This window comes from Musca autumnalis, unplaced genomic scaffold, assembly GCF_047663935.1.
Source record: "Musca autumnalis isolate F117 unplaced genomic scaffold, ASM4766393v1 scaffold_1, whole genome shotgun sequence".
Classification (NCBI taxonomy): domain Eukaryota; kingdom Metazoa; phylum Arthropoda; class Insecta; order Diptera; family Muscidae; genus Musca; species Musca autumnalis.
The window spans coordinates 281,629,093-281,647,077 of NW_027411644.1; the positions used below are offsets into that span (position 1 = coordinate 281,629,093).

The window sequence follows — 17,985 nt, forward strand, 5'->3', positions numbered from 1 at the left end:
AACTTCTATTTTTACAAACATTATTGCAATTTTCCAGATATGAAGTATTTTTTCTTTTTTTGAATTCTTTTTCTTACCAAGCAACCTAGTGTCCTGTCTAGAATCATTTCTCAATACATACACATGTACAAATCGAGGGGGGTTTTCCTCCATTGTAATGCCTTCCATTTCGAAAGTTGTTTATACCGTCAGATTTAAGGCTAACGAGGGTATAAACACTTTGATGGAACTAAACACTTGCCTCATCGAAATAATGGTTTTGGACCCCAAGTATGGCTGACTTCCGTATCGTCATTTGCTTTGTGTTGTTTAAACTTCGGCAAAATATTTCATTTGTACACTCATACATTGTTCCTCGAAAATGCAACTAAATGTATCAGAAATAAAAATGCGTTGAAAATGCTCATTTTTGACGTGTTGAAACACGTAGCATCGCAGTTGTTAACTACAACGGCGTTAAAAAACATGACTTCGCAAATTTTCATTCGTTTGTAAAGCAATTGACGACACGGAAATCAACCTATGTTTGGACGACATCCATTTCAGACTATTTGGGGTCTATATAACCCCGTCCGTCTGTCTGGCTGGTGCGCATGATAACTTTCAGATGTATCAACCAAACTTTTCACTTCGTAATAGTTTGTCTAAACTTAGATTAACAATAACTCTCGAACGGATCAGTCGATTTGGTTCAACATTTGGCTCTCTTAATAGTTTGCCCAAACTTAGTTTAAGTTTGAAGATAGGCCATATCGGTCCACAACTCCGGGTACCTCCCCCACAATAACTTAAAATTGTTTGCTTAAATTATACGTACGACAACTCTCGAAGGTGTTAACCAATTTGGCTTTGGTGATTTGGCTAAAACACCGATATATACCTTTTATATCGGAATTTTCGCTTAAGTGCACTTTAAGGGCTGTTTGAAGATCTTTGTTAAATTTTTACAGAATTCTTAAACTTAATTTTTAAAACTAGAAAAAATAGAATAGAAAAAACCATTCCTGTGCCTCCCTCTAAAAAGTTCAACATTTTCTCCTAAATGCAGTTTAAGGGCTGTTTCCTGACAATAATCCAGAAGTTCTAAAAAGTCTTACGGTTGGCATGACAACGGAAAGGAATAACTACCATTATTAGGTCGGTCCAATCCTTTAGGCACATCCTTCGCTAAAGTTTAGCGTTCTAATCCAGTTTGAGGCCACTTCTTTACACTTAACCATCTTTCGGCAAGCAGATGCCAATTTAGTTCGTGTTAGCCTCACTTTCCTGAATAGGAATCTGCATATAACGAAATCCCTGCACAGAATTCGTGTTCCCAGGTTCAGATTGAGCGAATCCATTGACAACCACACACAAATTCCTGTGCGCGGTGGGAAAGCAGTCTTACTAAAGATCTCAACATGGATAGCCACCCTGAAGGGTGTCAAAAGGGTCTTGATGGTACCGCTACTGAGGGCAAGATTTATATTAGATTAGACAACTACTATTTCCCGTATTCCAGTCACTCCAAAATGCAAAGAGATAGTTAAGTAAATTCTTTTTAAGCTAGTCTTCTGCCATGTGGTTTTAATTTAGTACCCCGGCTATTGAAAAAATTTTAATTTTACCGTAGGAAATTCTCTTGATCCTAATTCGGAAATATGGAATTTCAAAGTATGTCAAAATTCCCCAAATACCAATGTGGATATCGTTATATAGTCAAAGGGAGTACTCGAATAGCATCTGTATATATGTAGAAGAAAATCGTAAATACTGGCGGGTAAACAGATTTTCAAAATTGGCACCTGTTCAAAGCAGAAAGGTTTCAATTTCCAGCAAAGCCCGGCTTTCCATTGCTAATTTGTGTTTTAAAGTACTTTATGTGATAATAAGTTACTCTGCGTCTACAAAAGTAAAGACTTTGTAGTATAAATACATATAAATGGTCTGTTCCTTTACTTTTGAGAGTGATAAAACCGACAAAAGTAGCAAAAGTTGTAATCTACTTCCATATGAATTGTATGGTGTCTGAAGTAAAGGAACGCTTTTTGAGTAAAGGAACAGAGCTAAAGTTTATACTCATATGATCTTACTAGGCGTTTACACCAGACAGTTTGTCTTCAAATACAACTCTGATTTACTAACACATACATACATTTGTCGGTTGTCTTCCAGCTGTCCTTCATTTTTTAACATACAGCCGGGTTAACAAATTTTTGACATTTTCGTGAAAAAGAAGTGAGATGATAATTCAAATGTGATGAAAACAAAAGAATATGTACAAAAACAAAACATGTGAACGGAAAACGAAAAAAATCGATGATTTTGATTCATAATTTTACATCTGTTCTTGCAGTTGTCTGGACGCCTACGTCACACAGGCAAGTTTTGGGTTGTTGACAATCAATACATGAACTCAACTGTCCTGTCATGTGTAAACGCAGGGTTAATCGTTTCAGAAATAATAATGTTAAAATATGAGGTAGCTGGGTATTAAAATTATGTTTGTTGACCTTGAATTCCGCGAGGAATTGATAAGATTTTTTCACAGAGGACTTGGACTTATTTTAGCGACTACTAATCATAATAAATATGAAAAATATTTTTATCTCTACGGACAAAAATTCTGGGTTCAAAGGGTTAAGTCGCAGACCACACTACAGTAATTTCATTGAAATTTTGATATGAAATTTTGCGTCTCTAGATCGACGTCCATAGTAGAGTAAAATCATAAAATTACTGTAGTGGGGAATTCGATTTAAGAACACCTAATTTCATGAAATTTTTCAATGAAATTCACGCTAGTGCGGACCGGGACTAAATGAAAATGAGAATTGAAACTTACCATTTTCATGGAGCTATTCATGGTACAATAATTCTTAGGTAGGCCACAGCTAACAGCTGATTACAATTTTTTTTTGTTATGGCTTAATCTGTCAAAACCGTGTTGACATGCAGAGTTGATATTTATTATTGATCAAAAAATTCAACTCTGTTTTGTTTTCATTTCAACATTTCGTTCTTCTTCTTCTTTGTATACTCATCCGTTATCATTCATCAAAACAATTTTGACGTTTTAAGCCATAGCGACAGGGTTGTATTCATGGTACAATAATTCTTAGGTAGGCCACAGCTAACAGCTGATTACAATTTTTTTTTTGTTATGGCTTAATCTGTCAAAACCGTGTTGACATGCAGAGTTGATATTTATTATTGATCAAAAAATTCAACTCTGTTTTGTTTTCATTTCAACATTTCGTTCTTCTTCTTCTTTGTATACTCATCCGTTATCATTCATCAAAACAATTTTGACGTTTTAAGCCATAGCGACAGGGTTGTATTTTTTTTGGCGATTCTCATACCTGGCCTACCTATGAATTATTGTACCATGGTTGGATTTTTTTTGGCGATTCTCATACCTGGCCTACCTATGAATTATTGTACCATGGAGCTATTTCTTGAAAAGATCATGCTCACTGAATTAAAGTAATCACTTTGACTTCAAATTTTCTCAAAAAATGGCTTTGTAATATAATATTACTATCTTATTATAAAAAAAAATAACAGTCAAATATAGGATTTTCTTTAATATTTTTAATAGTTTTAACACTTTTAGTTCATATTACAAAAAAATTACGTTGAATTCACGTTACTGCTCCATCCATCCAACGGTTTGAGTTATCAGTTCAGTGTGAGTGAGAACACAAAGCAAAGACCATGGCACAATTACCCAGGTAGTGGCATCGTAAAATTTTGAATATGTTATGTCAAAGCTTTCTTTATGTTGTTGGAGAAATTACAACAAAAATAATTTTTTTATAAAGGGATTTGACTTTTCATATTCGATCAGCTGTTGTGATACCACTACCTGGTAGTTCTGCCATGGCAAAGACATAGAACTGTAAAGATTGGATATAGTGCATAATGCAGTTCAATTTTACTATTAAACCATAGAAGGTGTTTGTGTATAACAGACAACTAACAGAACACGACGGCAACAAAAACAAGTATAACATAATTTTATGTCACCATATTGGAACATAACATTAAGTTAGACCTCCATCACCATCTGCCGATGTATAGTAGCAATGTAAATGTCCCATCTTGTTATATTTTATGTCTTTGCACAAAGTGTCGGTCCACACTAGAGTGATTTCATTGAAAAAATTTCATGAAACTATGCGTCTCTAGATCGACCTCCATGGTAGAGTAAAATCATAAAATTGCTGTAGTGGGGAATTCGATTTAAGAACACCTAATTTCATGAAATTTTTTAATGAAATTCACGCTAGTGTGGACCGGGACAAAGCAAAGACATAGAACTGTAAAGTATAGTACACATTGACAAGCAAAACTGACAGTCATCGATGTCTATTTCGTGAATATCAAAGCCTAACTGACAAAATTTCTTTTGTAATCTCTAAATAATACCCTAAATATTGTATTTCAAACGTTTTTAGCTAAATAAAAGTTGTTATTTGCCGGAAAATTGACCTAAAAGTACGTTGACTGTCAGTTTTGACTGCTAGTGTGTACTCCCCTTAAAGATTGGACATAGGTCTGTGTTTAGACACACAAATTTCTCGGGAAAGTAAATTGAGTTTTTGGGAGAGAGCGGAGAGGAAAGAGCTCCTCAATACTCTTTCCTACCCCCTATTGCCTAAAAACTGAATTTACTTTCCCGTGTGTCTAAACACGGACTAGTGCATAATGCAGTTCAATTTTACTATTATACCATAGATGGTGTTAGTGTATAATGCTTAGTTTACATTTGGCGTCGTTTCGTGATTTCGAAGGCGTTTCGTGATTTCGCGCGGAATCAAGCAAAATTTTTCATGATTTCGCATACAAAAATGAAATCATTTCATTTCGTGATTTCAGCGAAATCAACATCGAAATCACAGTACACATGATATACAACCCTGCTTTTGCCTAAAAAAGTACCAAAAGTTGCAACACTTTTCACGTATCACAATAAACAAGGTAGATGGCAATTGCTGCAACAAAAAATTTTAGTGTCAAAATTTGTAAACAATGTGAAAAAATATTAAATTACTTTGTTACAATGCTATTTTTCATTGTGCTCCCGTACTTTTTTAATGGTAATGTTAGAAAAAAGAGCGAGTTGTCAAAAATTGCTTCCCCATACAAATTTCTTAAAAAATACGGAAATTGCAAAAACTCCAGCATAAATGTCAAAATCAACGTATCAGCTATCATATTAGATACCAATGAACATGCTTGCTGCTAGTTTCTACTAGGCCAAAAGTGTATGACAGAAAACAGGAGAAGAGGGTGTTATTCGGCGCGATTTTTGTTTGAAGAGAACTGCAAGTATTACTAGATTTCGGATCACGGGAACGCACTTTTATCACTAAACGGGAAAACCACTGCAAGTACTAATATTGTGCAGGATCTGAGCACAACTTTTATCTATCAAAATTTATTATAACGTTGTCTCAACTTTAAAATCATTTTTTTATTTTTTCATTTGTTAGTACTATACACAAATAATACGATATATACATAATTTTACTATAATTTTCCAAAGAAAGTTGTAAAATTCCACATTGTCGTATATTTTTGATGATTAATTCAATTTGCAAAAACTTGATTTGAAAATTCATGTTCGATCAACTGCGCATATGCGTCTACCTTGATCATTGTGATATGTTTGAAATCAACAAAAAAATAAGTGTAAACAGCGGGGTGTATTTCAGGATTTCGTGAAATCCATTGGATTTTGGAGCGCAAGTGTAAACTTGGCATAACATACAACTAACAGAACACGACGGCAACAAAACAAGTATAATATAATTGTATGTCCCCATATTGGAACATAACATTATGTTAGACCTCCAGCACCATCTGCCGATGTATAGTAGCAATGTAAATGTCCCATCTTGTTATATTTTACGTCTTTGCTTTGTGCAATGGTGACATAAAATTATGTTATACTTGTTTTTGTTGCCGTCGTGTTCTGTTAGTTGTCTGTTATACACAAACTCCATCTATGGTTTAATAGTAAACTTGAACTGCATTATGCACTATGTCCAATCTTTACAGTTCTATGTCTTTGGAGAACATAACTCTTGATGGTAAAATTATAATAGCACGTTTACATATAACGGAATTTATTAAACACACCGGGTTTCACATGTCAATTCCAATGCTTGTTTACATTCGGCGTCATTTCGTGATTTCGAAGGCGTTTCGTGATTTCGCGCGGAATCCATGGTACAATTATTACAGGTAAAAGCAAGTGTTGTTGTACAACAATCGATACAACAACCACATAGAAATTTGTTGTTGTACGTAATACTAGTGTCAATGTAATTTTTCAAAAATGTAAACAAAATATGAAATATAAATACATACATATGTTTTGAAGTTTCATAATTGTAAATTAAAAAAATGAATAAAAACATGGTATAAGTAAAGAGGTAGATTTAAATGAAAAAAATCTATAGAACCCTTGTTTTTCTTGAATTCCTAAAACTTCAAAATAAAAGCAACAAGTGGGTTTGTTTACAATGCATTTTTTGAGCATTTTATAAAAAACGCGAAAAATGAATGAAGAGTTAAGTTTTCTCCACATAATCGAGTTGTGAATATGGTAAACTGATTGTTTCAATGCAAATCTCACCAATTTCTTCCATACGAATGGTCTAAAAACAATTTTAAAAATCATTGAATTCGATTGTTTTTAAAATTGTTTGGCATATTATTCAAACACCACACACACATACACAGTTTGTTTATATTTTTTTGAAGTTTTAGGCATACTCGAATGAAAAAATTTAAATTGACATAAAGCTTTGGCTAACCTTTCTTATTAAACCATGAATAAAAACTAATTAAATTAAAATCAATAACGTTTCTGCGTGGTATGTTCCGTAAAAATGTTGACAGTAGTAAGTATTAATGCATCTAAATATCCAGAATAAAATAATTCATAGTTTATTTCAGATGGGACATTGAAAAGTTTTTAAATCAACCTAATCCTAAGATATTATATGCATAGGAAACGCCAATTCCATGGCACAGGATAAAATGTACTAACATTAACACCGCTAGAAAAGACAGTATGGCGGTATCATTAAGAGAAAACTGCATACCTGCAATAATAGGAAATGTAGCCGATGTTATTGTCAGGATAAGCGAACAGCTCTATCTCTTTGGCTCCATATGTTTAAAAAAATCAGTGTGTTTGGACATTATCCCAAAAATTGTTGGCTGAAGTTCCTAGATGCAAACTTGGTTCACTATTTTCATCCCTACAGGTGTAAGGATAAAAAGTGGTAACGAAAGGAGAGTGTCAACGTGCATTATAGTAAGTTTAGATTTTCTGAACGTGGGTTATGGTCTGTTTAATCCATTGATTGACGTTTTGTGTAGCTAAAAACAACAACCACATAGGATTGCTTTTGTGATGCCAACCACAGCAACATCTGAGACGAGACTGCTGTTCTGATACCTCTTCCTTAGCATGTGCCAGTAGCAAAACAACAAGCTAATAGGCCGTTTATATATAACAAGGTTAACCCAGTGGGTCTGGGTTTCAAATGTCATTTCCATTGTATATACTTCAAACAAATCCTCATAAAGAAGGTTAACCCTGCAAAAAACTATAATATAAACGCCGTATAAGACAGAAATTGAGAAATTTAATTATACTGAAATGTCCACCACCGATTTGGTACCGAATTCTGGCAGAATGTGAGTGGAAATTGTTTGCATTATAACAAATGCTTAAAATTAATCTTTTTCTAACTATAGCATCTATCAGGTCCATTATGAATTGAAAGACAAAGATTTCCGCTATGAGATGAGTTTGGTTGGCAAAGAAACAAATGGAGTACACCGTCTAAATTAAACATTTCGGAAATCTTTTATGACGACATCGCAGCTAAATATGAGATCGGACGAAGCATACATACAGTGGCTCCAAGCGAAAGTCGTACACCTAATGACATTTTTTTAATTGACTTATATCTCCGATACGAAAAGGGATACGGAGAAAGTATTTACGCAGCTTTATAGTGCATTTAGTCGACAATTTAGAAACACGATATAATAAAATAATCAACCCGTTTACATTGTTATAAAATTAAAATATCTAAAATACTAAGAATTTTAGCACCAAGCGAAAGTCGTACAGCTATTATAAAGACAAAATATTTATTAATATAAATCGTCCTTCGGCATATTTCTTGTTTCAATTGAATTCTGCAATCGATTTAGAATATTTTTGACCAGTTTTGAACAGCTGAAGTTTAAAATATGTCGATGTTTGTTTTGAAAATCTCTCCTATAAGGATGTCTGGAAGTATAAGTCATCTGGAGACATTTTCCATTTATAGAACCACTATATACGATTTATTCTTCATGCTTGGACTACAGTCCAGCCAATCCATGTTATTGCAACAATTATATAATACCAGTGGTCGCAAATAATAAGCTTTTATGCTTGAAGTCAGAGTTTTGGCAGAAAGAACAACGCTTACCTTGACCAATACATTATTCGCTAGGTAGTGAGAACTCATTTTAATTATAAAATCTCACAGTTTGATTCCCAATGACTTCAAAAAAATTATAAAACAAAGATTCAAATCTGAAAGGTAAGCCGCACACACTCACAAATACACTGATGCTTTATGTTCTATTATTCGTGTATTAGACATGAAGCAATTTGTGGGATTTTTCACAATGTAATGTCAGGTTTCGCACAGAACTTGTTGGATCTATGAAAATTACACTCTTTTAAGAAAATTTATGCATTCATCGCTATTTTTTTGATATTCTAAACATCGCTCTTGGATAAATTTATGTATAGCTTTTTTACGCCTTTTTTTATCACCAATTGACAAGGTATTTATGTTGTAAAAATTTGACTGCACATTGGAAAAATAAGCTTCCAAATATTTTTCTCAATCGATTAGAGTGTCGGGACACTAAAAATCAACTCATTTTGCACTTCGTGTATTAAACTATCCAAAAGAAAATATTATTTTTTTAATATTTGAGTTATTTTAAATATTTCATATGTGTTTTTTTTTCTAATTAGTAGATATCAAGGTATTGAATAGCTTTGCAGTTTTAATTTTCGATATCAGCTGAATCTAAAAAGATTTTTTGGAAAGTTGAATAAATCATTTTCTCATGTTGTTTCATAAAAATAATTTTTGTTTCATTTTTACGCTTCTTTCCCATTTAACCTTATACAAGTTTCCAGAATTGACCCTCTCAATTGTAAAGAGGCACAGATTTTACACTAAATCGATCGTAGGATTTAACAAAAAAAAGAATTATGTACTAGAATTTATTATATTAACAAATACGTTGTCTTTATAATTGCTGTACGACTTTCGCTTGGTGCTAAAATTCTTAGTATTTTAGCTAATTTAATTTTTCAACAATGTAAACGGGTTGATTATTTTATTATATCGTGTTTCTAAATTGTCGACTAAATGCACTAAAAGGCTGCGTAAATACTTTCTTCATATTCCTTTTTGTGTCGGAGATATAAGCCAATTAAAAAAATTTCATTAGGTGTACGACTTTCGCTTGGAGCCACTGTATGTGGGACCTTAATAGGCCGTTTACATATAACAAGGTTAACCCAGTGGGTCTGGGTTTCAAGTGTCATTTCCATTGTATATACTTCAAATAAATCCTCATAAAGAAGGTTAACCCTGCAAAAAACTATAATATAAACGCCGTATAAGTCATATGTGAAAATATTCCGACTCAATTGGATAGAGCAACGTACACGTTTCAATTTTTATTAAAGTATACATTGCTAAATACATATGTTTTCAAACCAGAATTTGTGCATTATTGACAATGTTGTAAGGTATCACCTTTTTATTATACGCATTTAACGTGAACATCAGACTAAAATTGCTATTGCAGCCATGAAACAGTATAAATTGAGTCTGAATAAATGTTGCAGTTCTATTAACAAGATGCAGTCGCAAAAGAAATTTAAAACGCATTGCTAAAATTTATGTTTATGCATTTTATTAAAATTAACTATTATATACATTTGCATTAAAACAATATACATTGACTAATATTGAAACTTAATTGGTCTGTTCCTTTACTCTTGAAAATGGTAAATCCGGCAAAAGTAGCAAAAGTTGTTAACTGCTCCCATATGAATTGTATAGTGTCTGAAGTAAAGGAACGCTTTTCAGGTAAAAAGTGGCAAAACTTGAAGATTCTTGCACGTAAAGGAACAGAGCTAATATTAGGAAAATTCGCGTAAACATCTATTAAAACATTCAAAATAAAAAAATTATGTTTATAATACAAGAAGCAGCCAAACTCCGATCTAAAAATGCATTAGGAAGTCTGTCATTTGTATGCTCTCTCAATATAACAAATATTAAAAATACACTCCCAATAGCGTACAACAATAAGAAAGGGCAACCACGTTTTGATGAAGCCCACAACACTAACATATCTGCCACAGAAGAATATCCATGCGGCCAACTTTACCATGGAACTTTACAACTGGAATCTTTGTAGCGCATACAATTTAATGCAGTCGCTACATGCGAATGGCAATTGTCACAGAAGAGATTGTGCATTCGTGTGCCATAAAACACGGAAGCTTTAGATACTGCTTCGTCCCACATTAAAGATCATCCCTCAACATTATTGGGACTTAAACGTAAATAACGGGTAGATCTCGCAAATCCCATGTTGTCTTCCGATACAAAATATGGTCCAACGAAATCTCTTATAATGCCATTTGACATGCAAATACCAAAAACTGCTGTTTGATACCTCCCTGCTAGGGATATTTAGAACAAATCTGCTTCGCCATAGTTAGCCAAAATAACACGGCTGAGGTTCCTTAATAAAAGGCTAACCATACTCTGAACTTATCTTATTCCGTATAATTCACAGTGCATCTAATATATTGAGATTCCATTCATAATGTTTTCAATCAGATCCTTGTCTGCAATGAGATATTTTTACATGCATAAATACCCACTTTACCATGAATAAATATAGCACTGACCTGTATCCGCAAATTCCTGGCACACCATTTTAAACGGCCTTTTGTTCTCTTACACTTTGCTGATCTATTTATTCGAAGTTAGCCGTGAAGTCTATAACTTCAAAAATATGTGTTTTATGTTTGTTTATCAGAAAGTAAAAAACATAAATATTAATTGACAATTAACGAAAAGAACAACATGTATTAAACTTCATATTGTTTTTGACACTAGTATTACGTGTCAATCTAATCAGCTGGGACTTGCTTTTACCTGTATTATTGTACCATGAGATTCTTATAAGACAAACTTTCTTAGTCCGTGTTTAGACACACAAATTTCTCGGGAAAGTAAATTCAGTTTTTAGGCAATAGGGGGTAGGAAAGAGTATTGAGGAGCTCTTTACTCTCCGCTTTCTCCCAAAAAACTCAATTTACTTTCCCGAGAAATTTGTGTGTCTACACACAGACTTATAAAAAATCACGCTATTTCAAACAGCTGTTTGTTTTACGTAAAGTCTACGTTAACGATTCTATGGCTCTCATTTATAGTTAGAAGCTAACAATTCACTGTGAGTAGCACCCAACCTAAATTTCCACTTACACATCCCTAATTCTAACATCTTGCATTCGAATAAGACAAACAAGAGACAACACCACCAATCACAGCAAGAGCAATTGTTAATTTTTTTGGTAATTTAAATTTTTAATTAATCTAATAACACAGAGAAGTGGGCGAGAGAAAACAATAACAAAAAAATCAACAACAATAAAACGACAACGGATAATAATATTAAAATATAAGTAAAGAAATAAAACGAAAAATATTCTTAAAAAGCAATCAATTTAAACGAAGAATTTGTGTTTCTGGTGCATTGTGTGTGAGTGATTCAATATAAAAAAAGATCTTTTCAAAAAAAGCCATCAGAATAAGCAAAAAGATATTTAAAAATATGCAATTTGAGCTAATCGATTGTGGAATTATGTATGATTTATAAAATGATAAATGATGGAAGTGTGCAGCAAGACAAAAGCAAGAGGATTGTGTAATTTTGCCAAGAATTTTTGTCAAAATTTTTTTTTATTGTTTGGCGTTGAGTGAGTAGAGTAGGTGGAACAAGCAGCGCACAGTAGCAGCAGACAGCAGCCAACGCCATAACAACAAAAACAAGCATTAGCAGCAAACAAACATCAAGAAGACAAAGGCATTCATTGGTGACGACAACTACGCCGAAAAGTGAGTACGATTTCCCAAAAAAAAAAAGAATAAATGAAAATAAAAAGAGAAGCGCCGCGCCCGCCTTCGACATAAAACCCGACCAACGAAAATGAATTAAAGACATAAAGACCGAGAGCATTATAAAATTCGTAATTCGTGTTGATTTTTCTTTTTTTCTTGTTATTTATTTGGTGCCGGCGCCGCGCTGAACCCACCCACACACAAAATAAAACTTGTCAAGGGAGACAAGCAAAAGCAACCAACCAACAACATTCGACGACGGTTCTGCCGCTGAGGCCGTTGCTGCAGCAACAGCGAAAAAAAAACTATTTCGCTGCCAGCAACTGCAGGCAGCATTGCTTTGTTGTTTTTAGAGAGTAGTATGAATGACATTGCGACATTGCAATCAGTTAGAGTGTTGTCAACTCTCATGTCGTCATTGATAATAAAGTGGAAAGATTGATTTAACATTTTGGCACTTACTGGCAAAAGAAATTTGTTAAGTATCTTAGAAAAATAATAAAAAACCTTAAGACGTGTGTTGTTATTAAAGAATCAATATATTTTATTTTGTTTTAGACCGACCTTCCACAATTTCTCCTAGTTACTCTCCATTTAACTAGAGTGTGTTGAGTGTATTCATTGGATTGTTATGAAGTGCCTTTCATTCCATAATAAGCCACTTTGCTGCCTGTGCTTGCACTTCCTTCATCTTGTTGACGATGATGTATTGCAGCAGCTACTGCTAATGCCTGCCTGTTTGCTTTAATGCACCTTAAACTTCATGCTACCAGCCAAGCCAACCAGCAACGAGTAGTAGGCAAGGCAGCCAACCAGCCAGTCAGCATCACCAAGGTGAATACTAAATTTTTTACGTCCTTGTGACCTAAAACAGCTGAGCACAAAAACCTTGACGATTTCTATTCGTTTCATATTTATGTAGGTCAACATACATTCATACGCCTGTAATCCTGCTTGGGTTTATGTTGATGCTTGCTTGCTTGATGGTAGGTAGGTGGATGGTTGGTTGTGGTGTTGTTGGTGATGATGATGATGGCCAGGCCATTCTTTATACATCAAATGTCATTTATAGCTACATTTCTGGAACATTTACGGATGTATAAATGTCTCCGGTATTTGATTGGATGGTGTGAATATAATCGATTATGTTTAATATGCAAATTCTATATCCGCTTATGATATCTATGCAGTGTTTGCTTTATGTCTATGCTAAATGTGCTTAGAACATGTAGATAGGTATCTACTACTACTTGTTGTTGTTGTTAGTAGGGACTTGTAATGTAATATATACCATCATAGGACTTAACTTATTAACCACAAATGTGTGTATATGATATTATTGATTTTTTTTTGTTTTATTCTTGTTATTGCTTTTGTTATCACAGCTATTGCTTTAAACATGAAAAAAGGGGGTTAACATTTTAATCAATGCTCCTCTTTTTGTTAAGTTGAATAGTTATTTCTGTTTTTTATTCATTCATTCTTCTTCTTTGACAGCATCTCTTTTTATGACCCAAGTAGTAGCTAGCTGGCTGTAGTGAAATGTTCAAAGAGCTTTTGAAACATAAATTATTCTAATAAAAAAATCTTATTTTTTCTTGTTCTTCTTCTTGAGCTGAACTTTGCCACTTAACATTGGTTGTGTCTTTGTGTTTATGGCTCTATGACAACGTGATTTCTTATATAAATGGAAAATAATTGGCTCAACTGGCGCACATAGCAAACGCGACGCACACACATCTTGTCGCATTGCTCAGATATTTTTAATGTAATTGGTACTTTATGTCCTGGTTTGGTGGGATAACAAGTGTGTTTTTGGCAATGAACGAATCGAGTTTGTATATACAAGAAATTCTTTCTTTTTGGGGTCTTGTACAGAAGTTTGTTGCTAGTGACGAATAAAGAATAGATTTTCATGTCCTTTAGTAACTGTTTTCTTATTTCGTAAAAGTGCTCTTCAACTGTTAATAACCTCCACCATAGTATGAAGGGTATATTAAGTTTGTTTTTCTGTGTGTATAGCCCCCATATGACGGTACTCCCCGATTTTCGGTATTTTGAAGATCTTAGCTACAATGGATCGGATCGAAATGAATTTTTTAGCACAGGTAGATCTCGTCGCCCTGATCACAAATATATATAACATTTGTTGCGGAAGTCCATACTTCCCGAGATGTGGGCCCTTGAAATTCCAAAAATTCCTTTGTTAAAGGCCAGCTGATAAGAGAAAAATTTTAAATTTAAAAAAAAGTTGTTCCCGTGCCCTATATTGGCTTCTGTCCATGGGAGAAATTCTTAAATCCCCGGCCGAAGGCCGTTTACTTATAAAATACAATTTAAAAAAAATTTTAGCATAGTGCGTCAACTCAACTTGTTCCCAACTTCCCACACTTTGATATAGCCCCGTAGCTGGTACCTTCCACCTGCCTGAATATATTTTTATACCCTCGGCCTTTAGGATAAAGAGGGTATATACAATTTGATACGATGAAAATGTGCCTCATCGAAATAATGGTTTTAGACCCCAAGTATGTTTGGACGAAATGTGTTTCAGACAATTTGAAGTCGATCTAGCCATGTCCGTCCGTCTGTCTGTCTGTCCTGCTGGCTGGAGCGCACGGTAACTCTCGAACGGATGAACCGATTCGGTTCAAATTTTGGTTTTCGTAATATTTTGCCCAAACTTAGTTTAAGTTCGAAGATGAGCTACATTGGTCCACTCCTTCCGGTACCACCCCCACAAAAGTTCGAAAATGTTCGGAAAGTTTGTGCGCACGATAACTCTTGAAGGGAGTAACCGATTTGGTCCATACTTTGTATAACGTAAACTTTCTACCAGAGTAATATGAGGTTCAAATATGGACTCAATCGGTCCATTCCTCCGGGTACCTCCCACACAAAATTTCGGAAAAGTTCAGTTTAGGAGCTGCTCTCGAATAGCTTTGATTTTTGTTGTAGCAACTTGTATTCACTGCCCCCCATACGACGGTACAAGTTTCATCAGGGGCAAGTCCACACTTCCTGAGAAACTAGCCTTAAAGGTGCAAAAAAACCCTCTGACACCGTGTGTAGTGGTTGGAGCGCAAGATAACGCTCGAACGGATCTACTGAGTCGGTCCAAAATGTGGCCTTCGTAATATTTTGTCCAAACTTAGTTTAAGTTCGAAGATAAGCCATATCGGTTCACTCCTTCAGGTACCTCCCCCACAAAAGTACAAAAATGTTCGGAAAAATTGTGCGAACGATAACTCTTGAAGGGATGAACCGATTTGGTCCAAAATTTGGCTTTCGTAATATTTTGTCCATGCTTAGTTTAAGTTCGAAGATGGGTTATATCGGTCCACTCCTTCCGGAACCTCCCCCACAAAAGTTCGAAAATGTTCTTGAAGGGAGCAGCCGATTGGATCCATACTTTGCACATCGTGAAATTTCTACCAAACTTAGATTAGGTTCCAATATGGACTCAATCGGTCCACGAATTCGGGTACCTCCCACACAAAATTTCGGAAAAATTAAGTTTAGGACCTGTTCTCGAATATTTGTGATTTTTGTTGTAACAACTTGTATTCACGGCCCCCATACGGCGGTACAAGTTTCATCAGGGGCAAAACCATACTTCCTGAGAAAATAGCCTGAAAGGTCAAAAACCCCTATGACACCGTGTGTAGTGGTTGGAGCGCAAGATAACTCTCGAACGGATCTGCCGATTCGATCCAAAATTTGGCCACAATATTTTGTCCAAACTTAGTTTATGTTCGAAGATAAGCCATATCGGTTCACTCCTTCAGGTACATCCCCCACAAAAGTTCAAAAATGTTCGGAAAAATTGTGCACACGATAACTCTTGAAGGGACGGACCGATTTGGTCCATACTTTACGCATCCTAATATATCTACCAGATATAGATCAGATTTGAATGTGGACTATATTTGCCCATTCCTTCGGGTACCTCCCACACAAAATTTCGGATAAGTTCACTTTAAGACCTGATCTTGACGAACTTTGATTTCTGTTGAAGCAACTTGCAATGGCTGTCTCAATTACAACGGTAACAGTTTTTTTTTTTTGAGTGGGAAGTCCATACTTCTTGGGAAAACAGCCCGAAAGTTGTAAAAAACTCCTATGACACCATATGTAGTTGCTGGAGAGAGGACAATAACTCTCGAACTGATAAACCGATTTGGTCCAAAATTTTCATCCTCCACAAAAGTTCAACATTTGTGTCCAAGTGCAGTTTAAGGTCTGTTCGGTGATCCTTTGGACATTTTTACCAACGATGTTCTTTGTGGTCCTGTTTACAGCCATATTATGTTTTCCGTGGACAAGTCCATGTTTCCTGGCATACTGGTCCAACAGATGTACGATAACCCACTGAAATGACTAGTGGGCTCGATATCTATCGAAAAGATATGACTCTCAAAATAAGATCCACTTTCGTAATGTACTATGTCGGTCAATTCCCTCCTCCGCAAAACTTTTGAACTTTAATCCTAATCCACATTTTTGTCGGCAAGTTCAAATGTCCAAAAATTGCCATAAAATTCTGAAAAGACCCTAAATACACTCTATCCGGATATGAAAGTTTCAATTCACATAGGCTGAGGGTATATCTCTGTCGGCAAAGCCGACTGATACTTTTTTACTTGTTTTCCTTCGATATTCATACGACATTATTCCAAAATCGTTTTGAAATCTTTACAAAGATTCGGAAAGTACCTCCGATTTTTATACGACATTATTCTGAAATCATTCAGAAATCTGTACGAAAATTCGGAAGAAAAAATTCGCCTTCCGAATTTCCCAAGGAGTTTCTTCCGATTTTTCCGAATTCCGATCGATCCAATTTCGCTCCGACATTTCGTTCCGAAATTATGTCAACCACTTCATACAACTTTCGTTAAGATTTCGGACGTAGAGTCCGAATTTTGTTCTGATTTCGTTACGATGTCGGTACGATTGGTTTGCTGGGTACTTTGGGGTCCAAAGTAACAAACAAATACCTTCCGAAGCACATTAATAGTTAAGAAACGTTTTTTCCTGGTCAAAAATCTCAAACTTTTGAACGGATAGAGATATTTCATAATTTTTTTTTGTTGGACAGATAACACTTTCAGCTTTCTGATGCAAATTCGGTCTAATAAGTGTAGAGGAATTCAAGGTATAAGTTATAATTTTGAATTTTTTCATATTTCATATACATATATATTTTCCATCAAAATATGAGCATTTTGGGATTTTTCATATCCCAGATAGCATTTAGAAGACTGTTTTTTCAAAAATCACATTGAGGAGTCTTTTTAGAGTCCTTTTGGTGATCAAAAATTGATTAAGTCGCTTGTGTGATCAGAAAGGGACTCGAAAGTGACTCCCTGTAATGATTAAAAAGAGTTCAATTTAAAATACAACAACAAATGTGTAGCAATCACAAATAAATCATTGAGGTGTTTAAAATGTGACAATTTTTTGTTATTTATTGTCACATTTTGATCATCTGGAAGATTGAAAAATGCTTAATCAAAAAAGGGTCATACAGGTGTTTGAAAAGTGATTATAATTATGTATACTCTGATCATATTTTGAACAGTTAGGTGATTAAAAACTGATTGTTTTGTTTTATTTTTATTTGGTTGTAATTATTTATAAATAAAAAAATAAAATTCTCATATACACTTTCTACAAAATTTTGATATAAATGTAACGTTTAATATTAAAGGTACAGACAAACACAACACAACAGGTTTTGCCAAGTGAAATGAAG

General features: G+C 34.5%; 1 protein-coding gene across 29 annotated transcripts in view; it reads left to right on the top strand.

Moving 5' to 3' along the window:
• Positions 1–11,561: 11,561 nt before the first annotated feature.
• Nuak (Nuak family kinase 1) overlaps positions 11,562–17,985 on the top strand; it is a 180,587-nt gene continuing 174,163 nt past the window's right edge. For 11 of the 29 annotated variants that reach the window (XM_073961398.1, XM_073961406.1, XM_073961404.1 and 8 more), the window contains exon 1: positions 11,602–12,224. The gene's annotated coding sequence lies outside the window, so the exon portion shown is untranslated. Of the gene's footprint in view, positions 12,225–13,324; positions 14,696–17,985 lie in introns of those variants that run through there. The other 18 variants (XM_073961409.1, XM_073961417.1, XM_073961431.1 and 15 more) reach the window with 8 other exon arrangements.